Source organism: Elephas maximus, chromosome X (genome assembly GCF_024166365.1).
Source record: "Elephas maximus indicus isolate mEleMax1 chromosome X, mEleMax1 primary haplotype, whole genome shotgun sequence".
Lineage (NCBI taxonomy): Eukaryota > Metazoa > Chordata > Mammalia > Proboscidea > Elephantidae > Elephas > Elephas maximus.
Window position 1 is genome coordinate 17723863 of NC_064846.1, and position 19965 is coordinate 17743827.

At 40.9% G+C, this 19965-nt stretch overlaps 1 long non-coding RNA gene across 2 annotated transcripts in view; it reads right to left on the minus strand.

The window, feature by feature from the left end:
* LOC126069500 (uncharacterized) overlaps positions 1–19965 on the minus strand; it is a 1199210-nt gene that overhangs the window by 153614 nt on the left and 1025631 nt on the right. The gene's annotated exons all lie outside the window — the stretch shown is intronic.

Genomic DNA, 19965 nt, shown 5'->3' on the forward strand with positions numbered 1-19965 from the left:
TTCATTCTAGAAAGCCGCTAAGAGAGTCAACTCCTGAGAAACAAAACAAAACCAATAGCAAACAAACCGTCATCTACGTGTGGATACAAACACGTCACACTCCTCAGAGGGCACCTTGGGGAATTCCATATGCATCATTCCAATGAGGGGATATAAGTTTACATAATGCATGACATTTGGTGGTTAATTTCTCATGATTTCCTTTGGCAAATTAGTCGTAATCCAAATTTTATATGCAGCCATTTCGTATCATTGCAGTTTAACCTGAAGATATGTTTCAGTCCTGAAGTAGATGGAAGTAAAAAGATCAAAATGTTTGCATCACACATTCATGCTGGTGGAGTTAGCATATAAGGCCAAAAAATAAAAATAAAAAATATAAAGACCGGCATTCTGTAAATAAGGTTTATGAAAGAATCAGTTAAAGACGTTTGGGTGATTAACTAACAAAGGCTATGATATTTGATGAGGCTAAGTGTGAAATGCCAGATAACCAATTGGAAGTAAAATACCCAACCAATCTATTCATTTGTTCAGTAAACAATGTGGCATATTGTACTAGGCGTTGGTGACACAATAGTAAATTAGATAGACAACATTCTTACTTTCAGAGTGCTTATAAGTCTAATGGAAGAAACAAGAAAGTTGTTAATTACAACAGAATGTGATAAAGGCCAAGTTTGGGAATAGGACAAGGTACTGTGGGAGCACAGAATAGAGCCAGTTAACCTGGATTATGGGAGAGAACCACCACCCCTCAGTCAGTTTTCATACTATGAAGTCTTGCATGTTGCTCTGATGCCACCAGTATATCAAATACCAGCAGGGTCACCTGTGGTGGACAGATTTCAGTGGAGCTTCCAGATTAACACAGACTAGGAAAAAAAAGGCCCACTGACCTACTTCCAAAAATTAGCCATTTAAAACTCTGTGGATCACAACAGACTATTGCCCAAGCCAGTGCTGAAAGATGAGCCTCCTAGGTTGGAAGGCACTCAAAATGCAGAGGCCACAACAATGGTTATGAGCTTCTCCATGATCGTGAAGATGACACAGGACTGGACTGCATCTTGTTCTCTTGTACATGGGGTCGCCATGAGTTGGAGCTGGCTTGACGGCAACATTGGAGAGAAAGCCTTCCTGGAGTGACAGTGAAGTTGAGACTTAAAGATAAGTAGGTGTTATTCATGTCATGTGTGTGTGTGTGTGTGTGTGTGTGTGTGTGTGTGTGTGTGTGTGAAGGCTGCAGAGTCTAGAAAGCATAACTTATTATAAAAACCAAAAATTCAGTCTAGTTAGGGTATGGGCTATGTGAAGGGGAGTGGCGATAGAGAAAGTAGGAATGGTAGGCCAGGTGAAGTCATGTGGCTGTTATAAACATTCAATCACAATGACCTAGTTTTTGGCTAGAAGTAGCTTTGAAAACAAAACAAACAAAACTGAATTCAGTCAGGCTGGTTGTATACACCGGATGCAGACTGAGAATAACTTGATTGGAACTAGTATCTTCTGAGATCCCCTCCAGCATGACCACTCAACTGCCTCCTTTTACTGGGTGAACCTGTCCAGAAAGCACTGTGTGGAAGTGACCTCCGTGGGCTAAATTATGAAAGTGAAAGAGGATCTTTCCCTTGGGGGCCCTCAGACATTACCCCACTCTTGTTTCTTGTGTGTTCTCAGGCCAAATAAAGGTCAACCCACCCTGATGCTGGTAGACAGAGAAGTGCCATCAAATAGGCTCCTTTACCTTACAAGGCCCTTTGCCTCAGACTTCCTAGAAAGTAAAACTTCAAGGAATGTGAGCAACGGAGGGATAAGTGTGTTTGGGATGCAGCCTTCTGTGGCTAGTAGGATAAAGTGGCTAATCTGACTCATGGCCAACAGGGTGCCTACTTCTCTGCAGAGAAATACCTTTCATGATGTCTGTAAAGTGCTTTGAGTTGCTTGTCCTCAAGGTGTAATAAAAATGCAAGGTAGTTTTGTAACAAGCACTAAAATGCTTCTGAGAATACCACAGGGTTAACTAGTTCACAGAAATTTTGAACAGTAATGGCAAAATGCTTGATCTTTCCTTTTCATTTTCAGCATCTTTGCTTAAAAAGAAGGAGAAGCATAACTGAATAAACCCTAGAATTAAGATCTCTTTTGAGTGACAATCTCTTTAGTTCTACACAGTTAAGAGAACCCCTATGGGGTTAATAGAAGACTTTGCCTCCTCAGCAGTTACATATTCCATTTAAAACTCTGGGTAACAAATCATTACCAGACCTTCTGGGACATCGTTTTTAACACCTTTGGAACCTCTTTTTGGAAGCAAAGCATTATCCTGGTATTGCACAGAGAATGGGGTGTTCCTAGACCCTGTGGGACATCCAGAGTGACTGTCATGTCTGGAGTTCACAGTGTCATCCCAAGCAATAAGCCGACCTTAGACTATCAGCACTGAAAGGGACATTCAGAGTCATCTAGGGCAAATGCCATTATTGTACAGGTGGAAGCCGCTCTGGCAGCTTACTCAAGGCCATGATGTCATTCCCAAAGCTGAGACTAGAAGTAGGTATCATTTTCATTTGTACGTTATTTTAAAGCAAGGATGAGGGATGATAAAAGAGCTCACATTTAATGAGCACTTACTGTGCCTCAGACACAATGCTAAGCTCTCTACATATATTGGCCCATTTAAATCCTGGGATTGTTGTTGTTAGCTGCTGCTGAGTAGGCCCCGACACATGGTAGCCCCATGCACAACAGTCCGTTTGTGATCCGTAGGGTTTTCATTGGCTCATTTTCAGAAGCAGGTAACGGGGCCAGTCTTCTTAGGGGTACATTGGCTGGGAATCAAACCCAGGTTTCCCTCATGAAAGATGAGAATTCTATCACTGCCCTTTCTTTGGAATTAGGAGATATTATCCGCATTTTCCTCCATTTTCTCTGTCAGTTTGTCATACTGTGGTGGCTTACAGGTTGCTGTGATGCTGGAAGCTATGCCACCAGTATTTCAAATACCAGTATGGTCACCCATGGTGGATAGGTTTCAGTGGAACTTCTAGACTAAGATAGATTAGGAAGAAGGACCTGGCAGTCTAATTCTGAAAAAACTGGCCAGTGAAAAACCTTATGAATAGGAGCGGAACATTGTCTGATATGTTGTTGTTGTTAGGTGCCATTGAGTCGATTCTGACTCATAGTGACCCTATGCACGACAGAACAAAACATCACCAGGTCCTGTGCCATCCTTACAGTTTTTGCTATGCTTGAGCCCATTGTTGCAGCCATTGTGTCAGTCCATCTCCTTGAGGGTCTTCCTCTTTTTCGCTAACCCTCTACTTTACTTAGCATGATGTCCTTCTCCAGGGACTGATCCCTCCTGACAACATGTCCAAAGTATGTGAGACGCACTCTCACCATCTTTGCTTCTAAGGAGCATTCTGGTTGTACTTCTTCCAAGACAGATTTGTTTGTTCTTTTGGCAGTCCATGATATATTCAATATTCTTCACCAACACAACAATTCAAAGGTGTCGATTGTTCTTCGGTCTTCCTTACTCATTGTCCAGCTTTTGCATGCATATGAGGTGACTGAAAACACCATGGCTTAGGTCAGGCACACCTTAGTCCTCAAGATGATGTCTTTGCTTTTTAACACTTTAAAGAGATCTCTTGCAGCCGATTTGCCCAACGCAATGCGTATTTTGATTCCTTGACTGCTGCTTCCATGAGTGTTGTGGATCCACGTAAAATGAAATCCTTGACAACATCAATCGTTTCTCCATTTATCATGATGTTGCTTATTGGTCCAGTTTTGAGGATTTTTCTGTTCTTTATGTTGAGGTGTAATCCATACTGAAGGCTGTGGTCTTTGATCTTCATCAAGTGCTTCAAGTCCTCTTCACTTTAAGCACACAAAGGTTGTTAATGAGTCTTTATTCTAAAGCCCCTCAGGTTGGAATGCACTCAAAATACTACTGGGGAAGAGCTGCCTCCTCAAAGTAGAGTCGACCTTAATGATGTGGATGGAGTCATGTTTTCGGGACCTTTATTTGCTGATGTGGCATGACCCAAAATGAGAAGAAACAGCTGCAAACATCCATTAATAATCAGAACCTGAAATGTATGAAGTATGAATCTAGGAAAACTGGAAATCATCAAAAATGAAATGGAACACATAAAGATCAGTATCCTAGGCATTAGTGAGCTAAAATAGACTGGTATTGGCCATTTAGAATCAGACAGTCAAGTCATATGGTCTACTATGCTGGGGAGGAGAGATTGAAGAGACATAGCCTTCATTATCAAAAAGGACATTTCAGGATCTATCCTGAAGTACAGTGCCGTCAGTGATAGGATAATATCCATACTCCTACAAAGAAGACCAGTTATATGAGTATTACTCAAATTTATGCACTGACCGCTAATTCCAAAGATGAGGACATTGAAGATTTTTACCAACTTCTGCAGTCAGAAATTGATCAAACATGCAATCAAAAAGCATTGATAATTACTGGTGATTGGAATGCAAAAATTGGAAACAAAGAAGAGGGAACAGTGGTTGGAAAATATGGCTTTGGTAGTAGAAACGATGCCAGAGATCACATGATAGAATTTTGTGGGACCAATGACTTCTTCATTGCAGATAACCTTTTTTAACAACATAAACAGCAACTCTATACCTGGACTTCGCCAGATGGAATACACAGGAATCAAATCGACCACATCAGTGGAAAGAGACAATGGAAAGCTCAATATTATCAGTCGGAACAAGGCCAGGAGCCAACTGCAGAACAGACCATCAGTAGTTCATATACGAGTTCAAGTTAAAGCTGAAGAAAATTAAAACAAGTCCATGAGAGCCAAAGTACGACCTTGAGCATATCCTACCTGAATCTGGAGACCATCTCAAGAATAGATTTAACCCATTAAATATTAATGACCAAAGACCAGATGAGTTGTGGGATGGCATAAAGGACATCATATATGAAGAAAGCAAGAGGTCATTAAAAAGACAGGAAAGAAAATAAAGACCAAAATGGATGTCAGAAGAGTCTCTGAAACTTGCTGTTGAACATAGAGCAGCTAAAGCGAAAGGAAGAAATGATGAAGTAAAAGGGGTGAACAGGAAATTTCAAAGGACAGTTCAAGAAGACAAAAAAAAGTATTATAATGAAATATGCAAACACCTGAAGTTGAAAAACCAAAAGGAAAGAACACACTGAAAGAACTGAAGAAAAAAATTCAAGCCTCGAGTTGCAAAATTGGAGCCCTGGTGGCGCAATGGTTAAGAGCTCAGCTGCTAACCAAAAGGTCGGCAGCTCAAATCCACCAACTGCTCCTTGGAAAGCCCATGGGCAGTTCTGCTCTGTCCTATAGGGTTGTTATGCATTGGAGTCAACTCAAAAGGCAACACATCTTGGTTTTATGGGCAAAATATTGCAAAACGCAGGAAACATCAAAAGAAGATGGCAGGAATACACAGAGTCACTGTATCAAAAAGAATTGGTTGACATTCAGCCATTTCAGAAGGTAGCATATGATCAAGAACCAATTGTATTGGAGGAAAAAGCCCAAGGTGCACTGAAGGCACTGGGGAAAAACAAGGCTCCAGGAATTGACAGAATGCCAATTGAGATATTTCAACAAAGGGATGCAGCACTGGAGGTGCTTACTTGTCTATGCCAAGAAATTTGGAAGACAGCTGCCTGGCCATCCAGCTGGAAGAGATCTGTATTTGTGCCCATTCCAAAGAAAGGCGATACAACAGAACATGGAAATTATCAAACAATATCATTAATATCACATGCAAGTAAAATTTTGCTGAAGATAATTCAAAAGCAGTTGCAGCAGTACATCTGACAGGGAACTGCCAGAAATTCAAGTCGGACTCAGAAGAGGACATGGAATGAAGACTATCATTGATGATGTCACATGGATCATGGCTGAAAGCAGAGAATACCAGAAAGAGGTTTACCTGTGTTTTATTGACTATGCAAAGGCATTTGACTGTGTGGATCATAACAAATTATAGATAACATTGTGAAGAATGTGATTTCCAGAACACTTAATTGTGCTCATGCAAAACCTGTACATAGATCAAGAGGCAGTTGTCCGAACAGATCAAGGGGATATTGCGTGGTTTAAAATCATGAAAGGTGTACTTTGGGCTTGTATCCTTTCACCATACTTATTCAGTCTGTGTGCTGAGAAAATAATCTGAGAAGCTGGACTATACGAAGAATGGGGCCTCAGGATTAGAGTAAGACTCATTAACAACCTGCAATATTCAGATGACACAACCTTTCTTGCTGAAGATGAAGAGGACATGAAGCACTTATTGGTGAAGATCAAAGACCACAGCCTTCAGTATGGATTACACCTCAACATAAAGAAAACAAAAATCATCACAACTGGACCAATAAGCGACATCACGATAAACAGAAAAATTTTTGAATTTGTCAAGGATTTCATTTTACCTGGATCCACAATCAACATCCATGGAAGCTGCAGTCAAGAAACCAAATGACATATTGTGTTAGGCAAATCTATTGCAAAGACCTCTTTAAAGTGTTGAAAAGCAAAGATGTCACCTTGAAGACTAAAGTGTGGCTAATGCAAGCCATGGTGTGTTCAATCGCCTCATATGCATGTGAAAGCTGGACAATGAAGAATTGATGCCTTTGAATTGTGGTGTTGGCAAAGAATATTGACTATACTGTGGACTGCCAGAAGAATGAACAAGTCTGTCTTGGAAGAAATACAGCCAGGGTGCTGCTTGGAATTGAGGATGGCGAGACTTTGTCTCAAGTACTTTGGACATATTATCAGAAGGGACCAGTTCCTGGAGAAGGACATCATTCTTGGCAAGTTAGAGTGTCAGCAAAAAAGAGACATAGTGGCTGCAACAATGGAATCAAACATAGCAATGATTGTGATGATGGTGTGGGACTGGACAGTGTTTCATTCTGTGGTACATAGGGTCCCTGTGAGTCAGAACCTACTTGATGACACCTAACAACAACCACAATGACATTAACATTTTGCAGACTCAGAAGCTGATGGAGAAAGTTCCTTAAATAGAATTCTGTTTAAGGCCTGTCTGACTGTAAAGCCCATTGCTGTCCTGCTTCTAGAATGAGAGAGAGAACAAGGAAGTACCAAGTGAAGAGAGAGTGCTCTTAAGTATCTGGCCGGGCTGTATTTTAAACTTTGCCTAACAGAGAGCACCTTGCTGAACCTGGAGTCTCATTAGGATCGAAAAGTCACTCCAAATGTGCTAATCATAATCACATTTTGTGATAGAGAATGTTACTTCGCTAAGCAGGAGGGTGGCATGAAGCTTGACGATCAGTTTGTTACACAGAGCTTTCTGTTTCAAAGATACTTGTTGGAAAGGGCTTTGAACTGCAATTGTCTAAAATCAGTGTGAGCAAAAGAAAACTAAAGGAAAGAAAAGAATTTGAGCCAAGGCAGCCCTGGACAATTCCTTAGTCCCTCTGCATGGCACTCAGTTCTCAGTTTCTCCCTCTATTTGAGCACTTAGCACATTTCAGTGTAATTGTTCACAAATTTTTCCCTTCTTATGGAAACACAATCTCCCTAAAGTGCAAGGACCCTGCATTTTCTCCATTGTATTCCTGGTGCTTGCAAGCACAGCACCTGGCATAGTGGATGTCCATAAGAAGGTCTGTAGAACTGAATACATGTTTTCTGAATGAATGCACTGCGGTCAAATCTGTAGGGCTTTTTTTAATAGGCCACCCTAGAAGCCAACCAAAATGGGGCTTTTGGTAGAATGGAAAAATTATGAAAGTTCTAGTCTCTGGGACCATTTTGCTACTTTAAACAACAATGAACAGGGACATGTTTGGCTTCTAGAAGTCTCTCAGACTACTGCACGTGCAGAGACTGAGTATGAGCCTGGTTCATTCCAACTTGAATACTAGGCTTGGCTATGGAGAATGTGGTGGAGGATCTGCAAAGTGAAAGAACATTGCGTGATTAAATGATCTGTTACATGCACAAGATTGGCCTGAATTGCGGGCCCTACCGAAGATGGGAAAAAAGTAGGAATGTATTTTTTTTTTTCTAAAACTGGACATTGCGGTAATGCATAATGACCAGTGGGACTTAGCCATTACAAACAACAAAACCTACGTTGGATAACATGGCGGCATCTGAAGCCACCTCTCAGGCAGAGCAGAGGAGACAAGGACAATTTGCACTTTGCTTTGTCTCACATTTGCTAGTGGTTTCAAGGTTGCAATGTCAGGTGAAACAGATGCTGTTATACAAAGGGGCAGGCGAGTTGCTCTCCTCGCCACCAGCTCTCCCTCCATCTCTAGCTCCTAAAGCCTCTAACTCCCCAGTTTTGAAGGCTAAGGTGAGGTATGGGGGAGAGGAGGAGACAAAAGTCCTCCGGCAGCGTGGAGTACCCAGTGTGCTGCCTGGAGCCTCTCCATGCTGTCTCCCCGTGCTCATTTGAGAGCGGGGAGAGCTGAACATTATTTATGAGCACAGAATACCCCAGCACAGAAAGTCTCCGTTGAGAACGTTTTTACCAACATGGTACGAGTCACATGCTACTCTTAAGTAGATGAATCTGCGATTTACTGAGGAGTTTAAATAAATGGCTAGTCTTCCCATTAGAAGATTTTTCAACTATATCCAGATGGAAAAAATAAAGAAGAAAGAAAGAAAATTACCTGGGATCATAGGGCTCCCTCCATCTTGGGTGCTAATGTTCTATTGACAAGTTATAATGAGGGCTTCTCTGTCCCAGAGTGAGGAATAGGCTCATTAAAACTGGAGGAACAGGAGAGAAAGCTTTCAACTCCCTTGTTTTTTAAACTTCACTGGTTTTCAGAAATACTAAATGAATTGCCTGACAAAACGATGTTATTGATTTCAAAGTGTGTCTGCATTCTTGTGCTTGCATTTGCATTTGAATCTGAGCTACTTAGCGTGTCAGTTGTTGGACAGAAGAATGGAAATGAGAGTTCTGTGGTGGGCTCGAAAAGACTGATGTGTTGACTCTTCCACTTAGTCACTGTGGAAATAAGCCTCAAACTAACCTTGGCTTCTTCTTGATCAAAACACATCAATTAACATGGTTTGAACATTGCTTTCTTCTGGATTGGGCGAAAGGAAGATCCCAAATTTCAAACCATTAAATAAAATGGCTGTTGCACAAATGTAACCCTATTAGGATGCCAGGCAGTAACTCTGGAAGGGTCTATTAATGTACACTATCAATGATCCAAGCCTGAGCATATATTATGCTGAAACAGTAAATAATCCAAAAATCACTTAGTTTTGGTTCTGAGAATGCACTATGCGATTTGTATGTGTGTGGCAGGTGTGCCCTCCTAATTACTTTTTCTTATGCTAATATTAGCATGGATTTCTATGCCTCAAGCACATAATTGGTGGAAGAAAGAGGGAGAAGTCAAAGGCGACTGAAGTTCAGAGTCATTGTTAGGAAGAGAAGTGGCTTAGGGGAGGACAATGTGTCAGACATGTTGATTTTGAGTTGATAGGAGAGGAACAGCCCGGTGAAAATGTCCACTATGGCCGGCCAGGGCTCTATATCTTCCATAGAGGGCCTAGAACTGAATCTTAGGGAATGGCCACAGCGCGGGGCAGCAGCAGGAAACTGAGGAAGATATATCAGAGTAACCGTAGAAGGTGTTATCACTGAGATGGGAGGGGAATCAGTCGTCTTCTAGGTCCCAGATCTTCAAAGAAGGAAAGGATTGAAAGAAGAGGGTGACCTGTGAGAAGCTGGCGAGAGGTCGCAGGGGACGGGGAGGTAAGGACTGCTACAATGGCTGTTGCACAAATGTAACCCTATTAGGATGCCAGGCAGTAACTCTGGAAGGGTCTATTAATGTACACTCTCAATGATCTAAGCCTGAGTTTGGAGGTAGTTGTAACTCTAAGAGTACAAGAACAGTAGACCGCTGAGGAATCAGGTTGCAAAGGGGCATGGAGGAAAGGGGAAGAAACAGGCAGTATAGACTACATTTTCCCCCAAAGGGGTCAAAAGAGAATGAGAAAAATAAACTAAATAAACCTGTAGCTAACCTGGGGAGTGGGCTCAAGAAAAAATGTGATTGCTTGTCTGTTTCAAGAGAGAGGAGACCTGTGGTTTGGTTTGGTTTGGTTTGGTTCGGTTCGGTTCGTTTGAGAGACTGAAGATAGCTGACACAGGGGGTAAAAGACAATGGTGTTAGGAGCACCAGGGATTTAGGGAGCCTCAGAAAGAAGCAGCACATCCTTCCTCTGAGACTAGTGGGGAAGCAAAGAGAAACCCAGTGTGTGGAGAAACATGCTGAGGAGGTAGAAGAGGGAGCTCATGTCATATCATAGAGTAAGAGGTGGGGCGGGGTTGCCAGTGTAAGGAAAGCAGAGGAATTTGGAATGGTTAGCAGTAGGTGTGTCCTAGGAAATCCAAAATAACCAAATAAAAAGATTGTTGAGCAGCAATGGGGAGTCCCAGTGGAATAAAATAATGCACATTTGTATTTGACCAAGTCTACCAGGTCAAGCAACGTTTTTAGGCCAAGGGTATAATCGAGTGCAAGACCTGGGAGAAATGGTCCCAAAATGCAGGTTAGTGCGCATGCTCCAACATAAGAGGAGGTGCATGGAATAATCCCAAAGTGCCTTTCTCTTCAAGATCCACAAGATGCTGCTGCTGCTTTGTAGCTGTAGGATGCTGGTGTCAGAAAAAAACTCCATTCATTTTTCGAATGCATGCAGACACTGAGGACTGTCAGACTAAGTTGTTTGTTTTAAAGAAAATACGGAGTTTTAACTAAAGATACACAAAACATGTAAAGAGGCAAACATGCAATAGAGAAGAAGAAAGGAACTTTGTAGACTTGTTACAATTTATTAAGTCATGTTGAGGATTGGATTTTTTCATAACCCCCCTGTCAATGAAAGACCAATTGAAGATTTCCTATGGAAGATAGCATAGGTTATGAGCAGATGCTCTCAGCTGCCCCTGCTATCCATAACTAAGCAGTATAGCTTTGGGGTACTAGGCAAGGACTCTGGAGGCCAGATGTATACTGTTGAGACCTTAGACAAGTTACTTATTTTCTCTGTGCTTTTATTTTTCTTATCTGAAAAACAGGCACTATAAGCAGCTATGTCTCCTAGGCCTGCTGTGAGGAGTAAATGCCTGAGCCCCTTTTCATTTAAAATGTAAAATACTTAAAGAGCAAGGGCAAAAGTTAGCCATTGTTATTAATAATTGCTTTTGCCCTGCCTTTTCATAGCTCATGGCTTCTACAACCATTAACATACTTATAGCATTCTTTTATCTTTGTGGATTTTCCTCATGTCCCTCCTTAGACTGTAAGCTCCTCTACTGCAGTAGAGTAATGTGACTAGCTGGTGGCTGCAACAGCTGGGGCTGTAAAATCTACTTTTAAGATGGCTTCTTCACTCACATGTATGGTGCCTGGGCTGGGAGGACAGACTCAGCTGGGACTACCCATAGGAAAGGCGACCTGTGTCCTCTACAGCATGCCAGTCTAAGAGTACTTTGCATGGTGTTAGTTGCAGGTACAATTAACATAGCAACTCAGAACCCCAAGAGCTGGTGTTCAAGAGAACAAGATGGAGTGGTTTGGCCTTTTCTGACCAAGCCTTAGAAGTTTCAGAGTGTCACTTTTGTCATATAGTATTGCTCAAAGCAAGTACAACCCCACCCAGACTTAAGAGGAGGGGATATAGATCCCACCTATCAATGGGAGAAGTGTCAAATAATTTGTACCCCTTTTGTTTAACCACCACAGCCCCCTCCACGGCCGGCATCTTTTGTTTATAATGCCTTGACATCTCTCAGAGCTTTCCCCTTCTCTCCATCCCCTCTGCTACTCTCCTAGTTCAGATCTTTTCTTACCTGGGCCACTGCAATTGTTTCCTTAATGGTCTCTCTACTTCCACTCCTATCCCATCTTATCCATTTTCCACAAAGAAGCCAGAATGACTTTTAAAAACATAAATCATATACTGCCATTCCCTTCCTTAAAACTAACTCATCAGTATCTTCACAATGCCCTTAAAACAAAGTCCAAACTCCTTCCTGCTGCTGCCCAGCTCTCCAGTATCCTCTCTCATCACTCTCTCTTGCATTCTCTACACTCTGACACTTTGGTCGCTCTGACCTTCTCTCAATTTTCTTCTCCCAGTCTTCCCCATCTCAGCAAATGGAACCAAAGTGCTATCGAGGTTCTGTCCATTTCTCTCCACCTCCGCCACCTAGCCCAGACCCCATCATCTCTCATCTTGACCACAGTAATAGCCTCCTAGTTATTCTCTTTCTAAAACTTGTATCTATGACACTTCAGCTCCTTTTTCTGAATCTGTTCTTTCAGTGAGTAGCCCCCATTTCTCCAGTCCAAAACCTTGGGCTTTATCCTTGACTCTGCCCTCTCCCTCACAACTCTCAGTCAGGTACCAGTCCTTTAGAACATGCATCATAAAACATAGCACTTAGAAGAAGACAGTCCTGGGTTCAAGTCCATGTTCTGCCATTTACTAGCTATGTAGTTTTGGGCAAGTAACTTAATCTCTCTGAGTACTGTTGTTTATATCTGTAACATGGAAAGAGTAAAAATATATGTATTTCACCAGGTTGTTTTGAGTTTTAAAGAAAATAATTCCTGCATCCTGACTACTACATAAGAATATTGAAAAAAAAAGAATATTGATAAGAGCACTGTAAAAGTTAGATATTCTTTTTATTAAATTACATTGTTAACCTGGTTTGAGTAAGAATCTATAAAAATACTTGTGGAACAACTGAGAAACTTAAGAACTGTTGGGTATTAAATGAGGGTAGGGAATTAACACTAACGTTGTTAAATGTATAAAGTGAATTATTGTTATTTGACAGCATGTTCTTAATATTTTAGAGATTCATATGAAAGTACATATGAGTTAAATATCTATGATTTATTTTCTATCACTGCAAAGAAAAATAGGCAGTGCATATATGGCAAAATATTAAAAAATGTTAAATTTGGATGATGAATATTTGGGTGTTCATTATACTCTTTACTTTCCTGCGTGTTTGAACATTTTCATAAAGAAGAGGTAAAATAAAGAAAGCAATAAAAAAGAATAAATAAATAAACATCAGGAAAGAACTTGTCCTTTTATAGTAAATCTAGGATTATCCCCAGGGACCCTAATGCATCCTCTTGGATATGATACCACATGGGCTTCTTCCATCAGGCAATTGCAGCCCCACACCAGAGCATATAGCTTGGTAGGTAGAGCGTGGGCTGGATGTCAGCCCCCATTCACCACCTTGCCCTGGAGCCTTGGTGCAGTGAACAACCTACACAAACATTTGCAGCATCCCTGTTTGTTCCCTAGATCATATTTACGGATGGTCCAAAGCAAACAGTGGCATAATCCTTGCAGAGTCAGGGCAAACAAGCCGTTGGTACAGCATCCACTCCTTAGCTTATCTTACACCAGTGGTTCTCAGCAGGGAGCCTGGAGTGAGGATGGTATCAGTATCTTATGGGAAACTTTTTCAGCCTACACAAGCTTGCTACCATACCCTAGCTCTTGTTCTCAAGATTCTGATCTACTTGCCTAGGGGCATCCTTTTCCCCAAAATATGTTGTGCCCCTCAGGGGCAGAACAAGTCTGGAAGAGCATGACTCTAAAATGGCTCGCTGATGCTCTTGCAGACGATTTGGATAGCCATCCCGTCACCCTACCCCCATCCTACATATACTCACAACTGCTTGAGAATCACTTAACCACTGACTCAATGGACAGGAAAAAGTATTTCTTTTCGACCATGTTCCATGTACCTATAGTTATACGCAATAAGTCCAGACCAGACTTTCTGGAAGACCTTGGTAATATGTGACTTACATGACCAGGCCAGACCTGACTCATGAACTCAAACACAAGTGATTATTCTGGCTGATGCCTTGGTTCAGCTTTTGGCCTGAGATATTGAAGCAAAGCAAAATCAATGTAAATATGCTGAGTTTGTGAGTTTTACTGCACTAAAGCATCAATCCATGAGTTATGCATTGAATTGTGTCCTCCCAAAATGTATGTCAACTTGACTATGCCATGATTCCCACTATTGTGTGATTGTCCACCATTTTATCATCTGACGTGATTTTCCTATGTATTGTAAATCCTACCTCTATGATGTTAATGAGGTGGGATTAGTGGCAGTTATATTAATGAGGCAGGACTCAATCTTCAAGATTAGGTTGTGTTTTAAATCAACCTCTTTTGAGATATAAAAGAGAGAAGTGAGCAGAGAGACAGGGGCACCTCATACCACCACAAAAGTAGTGCCAAGAGCAGAGCACATCTTTCGGACCCAGGGTCCCTGTGCTGAGACACTCCTAGACCAGGGGAAGATTGATGACAAGGACCTTCCTCCAGAGCTGACAGAGAGAGAAACCTTCCCCTGGAGCTGGCGCCCTGGACTTCTAGCCTCCTAGACTGTGAGAGAATAAATTTCTGTTTGTTAAAGCTATCCACTTGTGATATTTCTGTTATAGCAGCACTTGTTAACAAAGACACCATGTAACTGGAAGCTTAAATCGTACTATTTATAGGGAGGAATACATTTGGGAATTTTTAATACACCATCCTTAGGTTCCTTGGGGAACTGTATTTCAATTACATTCAACTAATATTTCTTGAACATCTATTATGGGCAAGGCCTGTGCTGGGAATTGTGAGGGATACAAACATTAAAAAATAAGCAGTCTCATTCTCTCAAGGAGTTTCAAGACTGATGGGGAAAAAATCGAGTGGGGAAATGGTAATTCAAAGTATACGGTGCTTCTCAACCAGGATAGAAGCCATCCTTCTCCCAAGAAGAGCTTTTAGGGTCTGGAGAATGGAGGATGCTATTGCTGATGCCATTTGTTATTGTGTTGTTATGAAGAAAAATAGTCTAAGTTTATAATGTACATTATCTGAAATAGTTGAACCACATAATAATCTGGGATATTTAGTTTAGGATAAGGGCTTTTTAAAATGATACTACCCATCCTTCTAGTTCCATTCCTTGTTCCATGTCAATTTTGACATATTCCTTTAAAGGGGCACAGCCTTTCCTTCTCACATTGAGTATCGCTTGCTGTTTGTTGCTGTCTCATGGTGACCCCATGTGGGCAGAGTAGAACTGCTCCAACAGGCTTTCAAGGCTGTGACCTTTAAGAAGCAGATTGCCAGGACCCTGAGATGCCTCTGTGTGGGTTTGAACAGCCAACCTTTTGGATAGTAGTCGAGTGCTTAACCGTTTGCACCACGGTGATGAAAGGTATTGTTCATGGGAGTGTGTGAACAGTGTGGAGGGAAGATAAAAAGATTGAGACGCACAGATGTGACAGGTGTCTTAAGAAAAAATTGTGTGGTATAATATGAAGAGCTAGGATATCCTCAAGAAAGCTTTTCGGGTTCAAAAGAGGGAAAGACCCTTTATGGTTGCCCTTTGCTTTCAACAAGTTCCTCTTAGCTTGCAATCACTGTCCCACTATATTAAGGTTGCTTTCTATGTATATTTTTATGCTTCACCTTTCAATTGAACTGCTTCTTAATGCAAAAAAATGTCTTTAGTTAAACATAATATTTTATTTCACTCATGTTGCTTGAACTCCTGTGACCCTATCAAATAGATTTCCCACAAATTTCTTATTATGGCATTTCTTTTAAGGAGGTACTCTCAAGAATATACCTGCTTTCCATTTTTACCTGCAAATAGCAAAACTATATCAACTGGCAGAGATAATTACCCACTTGTGAAAGAAAGTGTTATTTCTTCCTACTGCAATGCAGTGCAATAGAAATGTCACTCTGAGTCAGGTTATAGTAAGTGGCTTTGTGTCACATGACACAGTGTGAACTGACACAGGCTGTGCTTCTGGAGTAGATCTGGAGTCACAAATCTAAAGAAATGCTTTTGTACAGAAGCAAGTTCTAGTGGCTGTAAGTAATAAACCTGCTGTTCATATTTTTTTTCATTCTGTGTTCTATCTTTTTCTTTGTGCTGTGTTGGGACAGTAAGGGTATTGAAATTGTGTAATTTAACCCGCATCCCTAATGTTAATTGTTAGCTGTACAGAGTACCTTGTTTCCTGTCTTTGCATGGTAGTGGGGGAAAGACCTCCAGAGTAAGAGGCTAGGGTCTGGGAGGCTCATCCTGTCTTTGCCACTGACTAGCTAGCATAGGACCTGAGGCTAGTTGCTTTCTCATTCTGGGCCTCAGTTTCTCCACTTGCAAAATTACGGTAATAGACGAAATGATCTCAAAGTTTCACTCAGCTGTAAAATATCAAGAGATTCTCAAGCTCTGTGACAACACAGTGTAGATGTCCGCAAGTGCGTAGAGGCCCGTTACCTCTGGTTTCCTCCTTGGCATTTTAGCTTTCTACCTGAAGTCTCTGTTGTTTGTGGTTTTAATTCTGCTTTAGCTCTCCATGCAGCTTTACTGACAGACAGCATTAGAATTAGCTAAATATCATATACTGGTCCCAATGATTACATAATGACAACCAAAAAAAAAAAAACAAACCCAATAACAACAACAAAAAAAAAACCCAGAAAGTTCTTGCAGCAGCTAAGCAATAAAGCACGTCAGCAAGGCACTGACATGAGGACCAAAGACAAATTATAAATAATTGATTGTGGTTTTTATGCACGATGAACCCATTTTCAATTATATGTGAAATGTAATTATCCTACCTTTTTTGCAGTGGACAAAAGTTATCTTATGGATGTTGTATGCAAATGCAGGTACTTGAAAATATTCATCTGTAATGACACAGAAGTTGTCCGGCAGGAAAGAGAACAAAGGGGAAGAAGAGATCTGGGGTCAGAAAGATAGCTCTAGGGCAGGATCACGAACACTCTTTCCTCTGCCCTATTTCCTTCACGTGCCAGCCCCAAGGGGATTAGACAAATGTCGAGGCAGAGATGTTTCTAGTATAATTAGAAACATTTTTAAAAGTATTTGATTAGGAAGGAGGAGTGTCTGAAAGTATTAAAACTCAGCCTGGAAAATCAGAAATGTAATATAACCTGTTAGGCATGTGCAAGGAGTATGGGATTCAGGAAAGAAAGCAACCAGCAGGGGTGAATGTATGTAGAAGGGGGAGGGAAGGCAGGCAGATAGACATGGAGAAAATCATTGAACCTGGCTCTTTCTTTCCACTAGTAGCTGAGGAAAACAGGGACTGAGAAGCAGATGTCGTTTCAATCCAGCATAGCAAATTGGGCTCTGATAGCACAGGGTGGTGAGTTGCAGGTGTATCCATCTATATATTTGGGGTTGAGAACAGCACTGAAGTACAGTTCTTTTGTAAATGGCTGAAGAGCATGAGGGTTATGGACCACTGGTGAGGAGGAGGTGGTAATATTCAGGAGAATGTCTTTAATGTCTTGGGTGGTGGCCATGAACAAGTTTAGCAGAAAATGTCCTGGTAAATGGATTGTCTTAGTTCATTGAAAGCAATGTCCTTGACAAATTTAGAAAAATTTAGGGATACTAGCAGAGAGAATCTTTTTTTTTTATTGTGGTGATAATATGCACAGCAAAATATACACCAATGCAACAATTTGTACGTGTATAATTCAATGACATTGACTGCATTCTTCAAGTCATACAACCATTCTGCTATCCTTTTCCAAATTATCCTACCACCATTAACAATAAACTCACTGCCTCTAAGCAAAACTCCCTCTCTCCCTCTCCCTCCCACCCCTGAATTCTATGTATTGTTTATTTCATATAAAAAAATATTTCATATAAGTGAGATCATACCATATTTCTCCTTTTGTGACTGACTTATTTTGCTCAGCATAATGTTTTCAAGGTTCATCCACCTTAGCAATTTTTTTAAAGAAATCTATTGAAGTTTATTGAATATACAATTTGGAAATTAGAGAACAGTGGACTGATTTAAAGATAACTTCCCGGAATAGTTTTGATTTAAGGTTTAAGGTTTAAAGTTTACCTCAGGGCAATAGTTTCAGGGGTCATCTAGCCTCACTGGCTCCCAAAAGTCTGGATTTCAGGAGAATTTGAAATTCTGTTTCACGTTTTTCTCCGTTTTGATCAGGATTCTGCTATAGAATCTTTGATCAAAACATTTGGTAATGGTAGCTGGGTATCATCCGATTCTTCTGGTCTCATGCCAAAGAGGCAGTTGTTCGTGGAGATAGACACACAGTCCAATTCCTCCTCTGATTCTTGACTCTTTCTTCCCTCACTGCTTCAGTCAAATGAGACCAATTTTTGCACCTTGGATGGCTGCTCACAAGCTTTTAAGACCCCAGGCACTACACAATGAACGAGGAGGTAGGACAGAAACACTGAAAACAGTATTAGCCCAATTGACTGGAATGTCCCACGAAACCATGACCCTAAACTTCCAAACCAAGAAAATAAATAAATGAGGTGTTTGGTTGTACATAAGCAGCATCAGCAGCTATTCTTTTTTTTTAATTGTTGTAAAAATGTATATACAGCACAACATTTGCTAATTCAATCTTTTTCAGGTGTACAGCTTAGAGATATCAGTTATATTAATCATGTTGCATAACCGCAGAGAGATTTTTTTGGAGAACCTGTTGTTTATTTTTCTGGGATGATGGATGTGGTAAGCTTTAGAGAGCCTGGTACCTCCAGAGCCAAGCGAAGAAGGCCAGAGGGACTGAGACTTGGCGGCTGTGTGCACTGTCGTGGGCAGCAGACTAGAGAGAAGAGAGGAGCAAGTATCAAAAAAGAAGTCTCTCCCCTTTAGAAAGCATTAAGGTACACAAAAGGGTCAGACCCCTCAACTCTCACCATTTGGAATTCATTTGGGATGACTTTGTCATAGAATCCTGGCTTTTTTCTGTTTTGAAAATTTTGCTAAGTTTACATGCTTCCTGGAGGAAAGTCATTATGTACATACTTTGAAATATCTTTTTAAAAATTATACACGCACACATACACGCACACACACACAGAGTCCCTGAGGTCTCAGGAATACTTGAAATACATTAGATAAATTCTCTCCTTCCTTTCGTCCCTCTTTTCTTCCACTCATCCTCTTCATGATTAATTAGATGAAGGTCATCTTTGTGCAAGTTCCTGACTGGGTAGCACTGTACCAAATGAGTACTGCTATAATTACTTCCCTAAGTATTCATGGAAATGTGGCTACAGGTGAGCCAGGAATGTAGGCATGTACACTGGGGAAAATGCTGCCCAGTCCATTAATGGTAAAAGAGCCCAGGTACTTCTAGTAATAAACATGAATTTGTTACTCCTTCCTGTCAAAGGACTGGGGTGTTATACGTGATGAAAAGGAACAGTTATTTTATTTTTACAAAGATTTATTCTCAAAAGTAAAATAAAAGCTAGGTTTTTTGGCAATATAGCTCCATCAATGTGCAGAGGAGAGAAACTTCAATACTCCAAGAGCAACTTGACTGGACAGGCAATGATGTGACTTGAAGAAATGTTCATTTCAAAGAAATATTGGGGAATAAGGAGCCTCCCAACCCATGGCTCTCACCACTGCAGATTAGAAATGAGGAAACCACATAGAAGAAAAAGAAAACTAGGTTGCAATAATTTTTCTTTTGTTTTGTACCTAAATCCTTCTGGAAGGTGTAGGGCAGATCTTAACTCTACAACCTGCCCAGGTTCTTCAACTGTTTGGTCACTTTTGTCATTTTCGCCACTCTCTCCACAATTATTAAATATATTATTACTGCATTTGCCACAGATATCTTGCTTTTAAGGATTTCATTTTAAAAGCTGAAGTAACCAAGTGTTTACTTTTTGTACTACAGCATAATCTAATGGTGCTCTTTCGCTAATGCTGCAGCCTCCTCACGCCCGATTTCCATTATGAGTCATTATTTCAAGATGTGTAACCTGGCTGCAGAAAATTGCTCTATAAAGACACCTGAACAG